We start from the raw sequence: 10,268 nt of genomic DNA on the forward strand, positions 1-10,268 counted from the left end.
GTCATTGAATTTCCTGGATCTGTTTGTTGATCGAATTCTTCAAATTTGGAAAATACCTGGCCATTTGTTATTCAAATATTTTTCCTGCTCACCCTTTAAACTCTAATTTTATCTGTTAGACTACTTGATATTATTCTACAGGTCACTGAGTTTCTGTTGATTTTTCCATCTTTTTAATTTTTGTGCAATATTTCATTTGGATAAGTACTATTGCTATGGCCCCAATTTCACTGATTTTTCTTCTATAGGGTTTAAACTACAAACAATTGTTTCTAGTAGATTTTAAATTTAATTTTTATGATTCTCATGTCTAGATGTCCCATTTGGTTCCTTTGTATATCTTCCATTTCTTTCATTGTTATGTTCACTTTTCCCCTTTGAGTAAATATATGGTAATATTTTAAGGTCTCAGTCTTCTAATTTTGTCTCTGTTATTTCTGGATATGTTTCTATTGATGACACTTTTGATCATTTGTCATATTTTTCTGCTTATTTGCATATCTAATCTCTTTAATGATTGCTAAGCCTCTGATTTTGCTCTTGAGAGCTAGATATTTATTTCTGCGTTCATTTAAAGTTTTTATTATTTTCTGAATACAGTTAAATCATTAGTGGATTAGTTTAATCATTTCACAACTTGTTTTGAAGTTTTTTTAGCTTGGGAGTGAAGAGTGAAGAAAATACTAAGATGTTACAAAAGTGGGAGAAATATTGGGTCTTAGGCACCGTGGTTATGAGAACATTCTTCTTGAAGTTAATGTTTGCTTCTCATGGAATCATGGTTTTAAAATCTACCCACAATAATTTATCATTCATATTTCTACCTGGGAGAATATTTGTTTAAGATGTAGGGAGGCCAGCATGAATACCCTGGGGAACAGACCCAGAAGATAAAGTAGATTTTTCCCATATGACCTGCTTTTTGTTATTTTTTATGACTTTGACTTAACTTGTTCTTCCTTTATTTATCTCAAAAGATACTGAGGCTATTTTTCATAGGCACTGTTTTCTTTAGGTAGAATGAAGCCAGGTTAATAAACTAGTTAATCATAATATGCATAAATGTCTCACCACCACAGTATTTCGGGAAATGGTATTTAAAATTGACAAATGCTCTTTATACTGTATTGAAATTTTATTTTCCATAGTACTTATTATCATGCTATATACTCAATTTGTTCTTTCAGATTTACTGCTGCCCAGCCCTCCTCATTCACTTCTTTTTCTGCTTTGCTTTGACCCCCAGTTTTACAAAATACATTGTCTGGCCTCTGTATCTCTCTTGCCTTGATGGTTGAGTCCAGATAATTGAGAGTCCCGGTAGAAGACTGGAGGGGGAAAGAGAGAGAGGAAGCATACTTATTTTGCCCCAATTCTTCCCATCATCTGACAGTGGTGGTGTTCTTCCATAGAAGAACTCCTCCTGTGGGGTGATCTCCTCTTCTTTTGGCCCCTGCAGGGTTCAGGTACTTCTGTACATTGTATTTGCCCCTTTAGGGTTTGTCATAGTGATAACTCCTCTCTGTTGTGGGGAATTCACTAATCTTTGTTAACTGCCTTCATCTATGCATTACTCTGTATGCAGTTCCTTCATTAAACTCTCTTCAGTTAAACACTTTTGAGCGTGACTCTTTTTTATAGGGACCTTGTCTGAAATAAATTCCGTTCCATATAATATCTGGAGAGCTCTTTTGCAAACCTAAATCAAATAAGTGTTAGTCACTCAGTCATGCCCGACTCTTTGCGACCCCATGGACTGCCGCCCACCAGGCTTCTGTGTCCATGCGATTTTCCAAGCAAGAATACTGGAGTAGGTTGCCATTTCTTTCTCCAGGGGATCTTCCCTGACCCAGGGATCGAACCTGAGTCTCCTGAACTACAGGCAGATTCTTAACAAATCAAAGAAGGTCACTCCCTTATTCCAAACTCTCCAATGACCTTCCTTTCCAGTTAGAGTCAAATCCAAGCTTTTTGATGAAACTTCAATGTAAACTCTTCAATTTTATCTTTTTCCAGTCTCTCCCTCTCTTACACTGTTCCAGCCACACTGGTTCTCTGTCTCCCAAGAACATGCCAGACACATTCATGCCTTAGGGCCTGTATACTTGCTGTTCTCTCAACCTGGCAGGATTGTTTCCTAGGTCTTTACATGACTGACTCTTATAATTTGTGTTTCTACTCAAGTTTCACCTTCTCTGAGAGATCTTCATTGATCAACATATCTAAGTCACTGTTTAATATCCTATTACTTTCTTCAGCAGAGTCAACAATCCTAGCAGGATTGTTTTCTGTTTGAGATATCATCCCTCTGTCTAAAGCCTAACAGGCTCTGCACACATGGACTCTCTCAGGAGCATGACCATGGTATCTCTGCAGAGTGAGACATACTACCTTCAACTTCCTGTTTGAAACTCAATTTCTACCCCTAGCTACAAGAGACTCCCAAACCCTGATTCTTCTCAGACACACTAAGCATCACATAGACTGCTACATGAATCCTGTCTTTCAACAACAAGGTGGTCCAGCCTCCTTTCCATATGTCCATTGCTCACTTACCCCAAAGTTGCTAAGGGTACCCCATTGTCCTAAAACATAATCTCATTAGGCAATGAGTGAGAAAATATCACATTAGCTGAAGATATCTGTGAAATATTGGTTATTGATTCTCATTTTAGATGCAACTGAGCCCTCCTTGGTGGTTTCTAAAAATCTCAGTGGCTTGTAGGGCAGTCATTAAGTATCCTTTGTAGGTGTGAGGAGGAGCTGGGCTGAACTGGTGACTTTGAAACACTCTCTCACCACACCAAATGTAGCAGAATTACTTTTAAAAATAAGATAACTTTTTTCCTTGGGGGAAATTCTCCTCTAGAATATCCCTTGTTGAATAAAATATTCTTTGATGTTGGAAATGTCCTATATCTACGCTGTTCGGTGAAGGAACCCTGAACATGCATGGCTATTGAGCATTTGTAGCATGAATAGTATAGTGAGCTACTGAATTTTAAATTTTATTCAAATTTAAGTAATATTAAGTTTAAAAAATAAGATGAGGCTAGTGACTGCCATATTAGACAGCACAGCTCTCGAATCTTTCTACCAATACACTACAGCCCAAGTACAAAATTTTGTACTTTACTTTATGAGATATGATCCAATGAGGGACTGGCGAGACTCGGAGTTACTCTGGAAAGGTTCTATACATAAACAAGGTACTAATTTGTAAAGGATGTTGCTTCTTGGTCTGTTCTTTCTGGAAACCATACCAAATAGAGGCAAATAATATATTTCAAGTGTTAACTACCAATCACTTCTGTATATGGTGTTGATAAAATCTATAGTCAGTGTGGCTTAGGAAGTCTCTGACATTCTTTGAGTCTACACTGACAATTTCTCTCAACTAAATCTCACTAATTCTTCTCCAATTGCTGAAAAGTCAGCATCAGTTCTGACAAATCAAAACGTTGTTATCCCTTTTTGACATTGCTCAAAATCCATCCATTAAAGTACAGAGCCAGCTCAATGGATGCATCCATAGCTTTCCAGATTGCTGCTTTCTCCTCCAGCAGAGCTGGGCCTACGTTTTTGCAACCATGTCTAAGGGACCTGCAGTTGGCATTGATCTTGGCACCACTGATTCTCATGTGGGAGAGCACAGAAAGGTGGAAATCATTTCCAATGATCAGGGGACTGAACCACCTCAAGCTATGTCACTTTTACTAATACTGGATGATTGATTGGTGATGTTGCAAAGAACCAAGTCATGATTAATCCCACCAACATGGTTTTTGATGCCAAACAACTTATTGAATGAAGATTTGATGATGCTGTTGTCCAGTCTGATACGAAACATTGGCCCTTCATGGTGGCAAATGATGCTGGCAGACCTAAGGTTTAAGTAGAATACAAGGGAGAGAAAAAGAGTTTTTACCCAGAAGAGGTGTCATCCATGGTCCTGACAAAGAGGAAGGAAATCGCAGAAGCCTGCCTTGGGAAGACTGTTACCAACGCTGTTGTCACAGTACCTGCCTGCTTTAACGACTCTCAGCGTGAGGCTACCAAAGATGCTAGAACTATTGCTGGTCTCCATGTACTTAGAATCATCAGTGAACCAAGTGCTGCTGCTATTGCCTATGGCTTAGACAAAAAGGTTGGAGCAGAGAGAAATGTGCTGATCTTTGATTTAGGTGGTGGCATTTTGATGTGTCAGTCTTCACTATTGAGGATAGAATCTTTGAGGTCAAATCTATAGCTGGAGATACTTGTCTGGAGAAGATTTTGACAATGGCAGGGTCAACCATTTCTTTGCAGAGTTCAAGAGCAAACGCAAGAAGGATATCAGTGAGAACAAGAGGGCTGTCTGTTGCCTCCGTACTGCTTCTGAGCTTGCTAAGCGCACTCTCTCTTCCAGCACCCAGGCCAGTATTGAGATTGATTCCCTCTATGAAGGAATCAACTTCCGATTTGAAGAATTGAATGCTGATTTGTTCCGTGGCACCCTGGACCCTGTGGAGAAAGCCCTTCAGGATGCCAAGCTGGACAAGTCTCAGATCCGCGATATTGTCTTGGTGGGTGGCTCAGCCTGCATCCCCAAGATTCAGAAACTTCTCCAGGACTTCTTCAGTGGGAAAGAACTGAATAGGAGCATCAACCCTGGTGAGGCTCTTGCATATGGTGCAGCTGTCCAGGTAGCAATTTTGTCTGGAGACAAATCTGAAAATGTTCAAGACTCGCTGCTGTTGGATGTCACTCCTCTTTCCCTTGAAATTGAAACTGCTGGTGGAGTCATGAGTGTCCTCAAGCACAATGCCGCCATTCCTACCAAGCAGACGCAGACTTTCACCACCTACTCTGACAACCAGCCTGGTGTGTTCATTCAGGTTTATGAAGGTGAGTGAACCATGCAAGTTTGAACTCACAGGCATACCTCCTGCTCCTGTGGTGTTTCTCAGATCGAAGTCACTTTTGATATTGATGCCAATGGCATTCTCAATCTCTTTGCTATGGATAAGAGCACAGGATAAGAGAACAAGATTACCATCATTAATGACAAGGGCCGTTTGAGCAAGGATGATATTGAATAGATGGTTCAAGAAGCAGAGAAGTACAAAGCTGAAGACAAGAAGCAGCAGGATAAGGTGTCTTCAAAGAATTCGCTTGAATCCTATGCCTTCAACATGAAAGCTACTGTTGAGGATGAGAAACTTCAGGGCAAGATTAATGATGAGGACAAACAGAAGATTCTTGACAAGTATAATGAAATAATCAACTGGCTGGATAAGAACCAGACTGCAGAGAAGGAAGAATTTGAACATCAGCAGAAGGAGTTGGAAAAATTCTACAACCCCATCATTACCAAGCTGTACCAGAGCACAGGAGGCATGCCCAGGGGAATGCCAGGAGGAATGCCTGGAGGCTTCCCTGGTGATGGAGCTCCTCCATCAAGTGATGCCTTCTCTGGGCCCACCATTGAAGAGGTTGATTAAGCCAGCCTAGCATAGATATAGCATTGTTCCACACAAAACATGGAAGGACCCAAATTTGTAGCAAATCCCGTGGCAGTTACAAACTTGAGCTGCTATAGTAAATAACTGGGGATTCTTGATACTTGAACATGGAATGTGTGTGCACATGGAAAAACATTCCACTTTACAAGCTCTGTATTACAAGAGAAAAAATTCAATGTCTTAAATAAAACTGTATTTAAAATTGAAAAAAAAAAGGTACAGAGTCATTCTGCATTGGCTATAGGATTGTGTTAAATATATTCCAAAGCTTTCACTAACTCTGTTCCTCTTTCTTCAAGTTGTGTAAATGCTGGGCTCTGGCTCCTTTCCAGCATCAGTGGGCTCTACCTGTGTAATCTGTTGAACTTTCCCTTGGTGTCCTTTGAGAGGCAGATACTAGGATGGAATTAAACATTTAAGGGCTGTCTTAGGAGAACATACCCATGTGAAAGGAAATAGGGAGGTACCCAGAGGAAGCTGGGGGATGCCTCTGACCACCTGGCCAGTCTAACCCAGAGTGAAGGAGAGAGGGAAAGAATGTTGGTTGGTTGTTTAGTCACTCAGTTGTGTCCGACTCTTTTCGAACCTATGGACTGCAGCACGCCAGGCTTCCCTGTCCTTCACTATCTCCCAAAGTTTGCTCAAACTCGTGTCCGTTGAGTCACCGATGCCATCCAACCATCTCATCCTCTGTTGCCCCTTCTCTTCCTGCCCTCAATCTTTCCCAGCATCAGGGGCTTTTCCAATGTGTCGGCTCTTCGCATCAGGTGGCCAAAGTATTGGAGCTTCAGCATCAGTCCTTCCAGTGAATATTCAGGGTTGATTTCCTTTAGGATTGACTGGGTTAATCTCCTTGCTGTTGGGTGGAGGGCCACACAGTTCCAGCAAAGCCATCAGGGAGTCCCCCCCAGATGAAGTTGGCCAATTGAAGTCTCATGTCTCTCTGGAAAGGGACCTGCCTTAATGTCACTGCTGTATGTAGCATTCAGTCAGTGGCTGGAACAGCTTGTGGTAATGGCATCCTGAAAGCAAACTCTGGATTTCTAAGCTGGGGCTCCTGGTCAGTTACATTGTCTGTTTTAGAAGGAAGGCGGCCCCCACACCTCATACAATTTTGCTTCAGTTATGATGGATAGACAAGAAAATGAAAGATGAAAGACAGCATGACTAGAAAATAAAATATCTGAATAATACATAGAGCCCTTTCCCTCATTACTCAGAATTATCCCCACTAATCCTCTAAGGTTAATTCTAATTCTTTTCTGTCAAATGTTTCTACTGACTGCAGCACTGGAGTTAGAGGCTATCTTCTTATAACTTTTCTGGGCTCTCCAGTTAAACTGTTAACCTACCCATTTACAAATGGTCACACAGGATTTGGCCAAGCAGAGCTACAGTAGTAATGCTTGGGAGTGGAAAATTGGACCAATATAGTTATCTAATTCTAGCTCTTTATTTCCAGAATATACCAAAGATAAGCTTTTCTTTCTTTGCGTCCTGTTTGCAAGCTACTGTTAGGCTTCCCCAGTGGCTCAGCAATAAAGAATCTGCCTGCAATACAGGCTTGACACAGGTTTGAGCCCTGGTCTGGGGAAATCCCCTGGAGGAGCAAATGGCAACCCACTTCAGTATTTTTGTCTGGAGAATTCCGTGGACAGAGGAGCCTGGCAGACTCCATGGGAGTCAAGGAGTCAGATACAACTGAGCAGGCACAGTATAGTGTTATCAATTTAGCTACAGTTTGGGGTCTTTGTAGAGACCTAATAAATGGTATACTATGTCCTCATGTTTCAGAATAATGGTGAGCTAAGAAAAAAAAATCAATAGGTAGAGGCCAAAAATTATGACCTTAATTACTGACTTAACTGCTATTGGAAATTTGACTTGTATCTGTGGACAAGCTGGTTCTCAAATACTGAATCTAGAATGAGGACGTTCACCTGTTTAGCACTGTCTGCACTAGAATGGAGCAGGCATCCTCTTCTCCAAGTCCAGATCCCACCCAAACTGCAGAGGAGAACGAGTTTGTGGCTTCTGCAAGCTTTCACAGTTTCTCAAATTCACCAATCAGGTTAGCTCACTCCTTCTCTTCTGGGACTGTATGAGTGAAGGAAGCAGAGAGAGGTCAGGAGTGTTAAAAAAACTGAAAGATCAGCGATGGGGAAGACGCATGCCCTCCCTAACACAAAAGATACCATACCAAAATGGCATGTGTCAGGAAGTACACAGGCTCAGTGACAAAGCAGAGGCCAGTGATTCCCTTATTCTGAGGTGGCCTTAACATGGTCTTGAAAATTCTGATATCTCTAACAGTTACATTTGTATGCCATCTTCTGTCTAAATTTTTGAAAAATATGTTTTTGCTCTCTGTGTTGGCTCAAAATTTGGGGTCAGAGTATTTTAAAAGAATTTCATGAAATGTATGACTTCTTTCTTACCAAAAATAAATACAAACTCAATTTCTTCTCTAGTGATTAAAAAAGAGATGGATTTCTTTCTTGACTCAAAACTTCAGGTCTTTTTTCTGCACTATTTTTGTTTTGCATTCATACACCAGTGCGCGTGCGGGTGCGCGTGCACACACACACACACACACACACACACACACAGGACTTTAGGGTCTAAAGTCCTTTACTTTCATTTCTGTTTTTCTTAAGCTCACTTGAGATGAGCCCAAATCACTATAATCCTGACTTTTGAACTTGGGGAGCTTATGTGAAATGGTCCATAAACTCATTCTAAGAAAAGGTTACTTAATGCCATTTCTGTATTACTGTGGAATTAAATTCTCCTTCTCAAACTCCCTGTTAATGTTATCTTCCTCAGATCAGAAGCTCAACCTGAATTTTGCGGATTTGGGGAAAAATTATAGTAATTGACTCACTCTGTTGTGAGTTAGCCTACTGCACTGAGTAGGAGCTTAGGCATTGGACTCAGGCATAGTTGTACTTATAGCCTAGCTCTTTGACCCTTGTACACACTGCTAAACTTCTCTGGGACCTAAGTTCTTCCTAAAAGTGAGGACAATGATACCTATGTCACAAAGCTATGGTGAGGATTAGAGGAGATAATGTATGTAAAGCATTTAGCTTGGGGCCTAGACAAAATCAGCAACCAGTATGAATAAGCTATTCTTATTACTATTATTATTTTATTGAACTGTGTATTAATAGCATCTGCCACAATTGTTAACACAGAGTAAATGCTCAAGAACTGTTTACTAAATGAATGACTAGGACAAGTCTAACTATTTTATTCTTCCTGTGCTCAAGAGTAATGGTTCTTTCTACAGTTTGTCATTGTCTCTTTCTGTGACCAACAGAGTCTTGTCTGAAGATATGATACTAAAAATTGTAGTATATCCAACTGTTACTCCATTAAGAGCATATCTGTTGAACACATATTTACTTAGGAAATTCTCTTTAGGATAAACCAAAATGTTTCCACTCAGTGAATATACTCACTAAGACCTTCTTTACAAAGAGACTTCTGAATCTGTCTGTTTAAGTAGACCCTGTCCAAGAACTGTTGCAATTCTTTGGGAGTCAAATTCAAACTAACTTAGAAGTGACCTGAGAGGGAGAAATAGCCTACCTGGAATCATTTGCTCTTTTGTCCCCTTTTACAAATATATCTATGTCTATTGAGAGAGATAGGCATAGATATAGATGTTTTGAGATTAGCTTTCATTATTCCATGGATTTCATGCAATTTTCAGCAAATCTCCCATCATCCCTCCCTCTCCACATCAGGACAACTCCCCAAATTTTCATATCAGGAATCAGATTAAATGAATGTTTGTTTAAAAAGTGCTGCATTGCTTTCGTGTTCTCTCACAATTTCCCTCCTCTGCCTTGCTGGACAGATAGAATCTTATGAGGATGTCAGCTTGCCAAATAATTGAGATTCTTTTCAGTAATATAGGACCCAAATCAAAAACATTCCTGAAGACTAGTACATTTACAAATGTTATTGCTTATACAGATGTGTGGTGGAATGGAATAAAATGTTAGGTATGACAACAACAAATTATAGAAATATGAGGTTTGCCTTCAGGCATATGAATATATACATGAGGAAAGGAATACTTTGGTGGGAATTATAACTAAGGATGTGGGATCTTTGAAACAATGTTTAGGAACAGAAGATTCCAAGTTAAAATCAAGGGAACCAGTCAATACATATTTCTTGAGCACTAATTATATGCCAGTCACAGAGGACACAGCCGTGAATGAGACACACTGAGTCCTAGCCTGGACTTATAGCCAGATGCAAAAGACAGACATTAAGTAAACAGATAGCTCAGGAGGGCATAGGGCATTGAGGAAGTGCAGGGTCTTGTTGAATTTATGGTAAGTGTAGATTGAGGAGGAGAGGGGCTTTAGCTAGTCTGGGAGATTAAGGAAGATTTCTCTCTCAAGGAAAACACGCTTAAAGCAAGATGTCAAGCTTGGCTAGAGAAGCTGCTCTGTTAAGGCAAAGGGAACAGCATGAACAAACATCTATGGAGAGTTGGGAAGACCCACAGTATTAGTCTCCCAGGGCTGCCATAACAAAGAACTGTGTGGCTTAAACAACAGAAATGTATTGTCTCAGTTCTGGAGATCAGGTATTGGCATTATTAGTTCCTCCTGAGAGCTGTCTCCCTTAGCTTCTGGAGATTTGCTGGCAATCTCTGCTGTTTTTTCGCTTGTAGAATTTCTGTGTTCCTCTTCACATGGTGTCCTCACTGTGTCCACGTCCAAATTTCCCCCTTTTGTAAGA

The 10,268-nt window shown here is 40.4% G+C and overlaps 1 pseudogene; it reads left to right on the top strand.

The window, feature by feature from the left end:
* Positions 3,577–5,521, top strand: LOC102175939 (annotated as a pseudogene).

Source organism: Capra hircus, chromosome 6 (genome assembly GCF_001704415.2).
Source record: "Capra hircus breed San Clemente chromosome 6, ASM170441v1, whole genome shotgun sequence".
NCBI lineage: Eukaryota > Metazoa > Chordata > Mammalia > Artiodactyla > Bovidae > Capra > Capra hircus.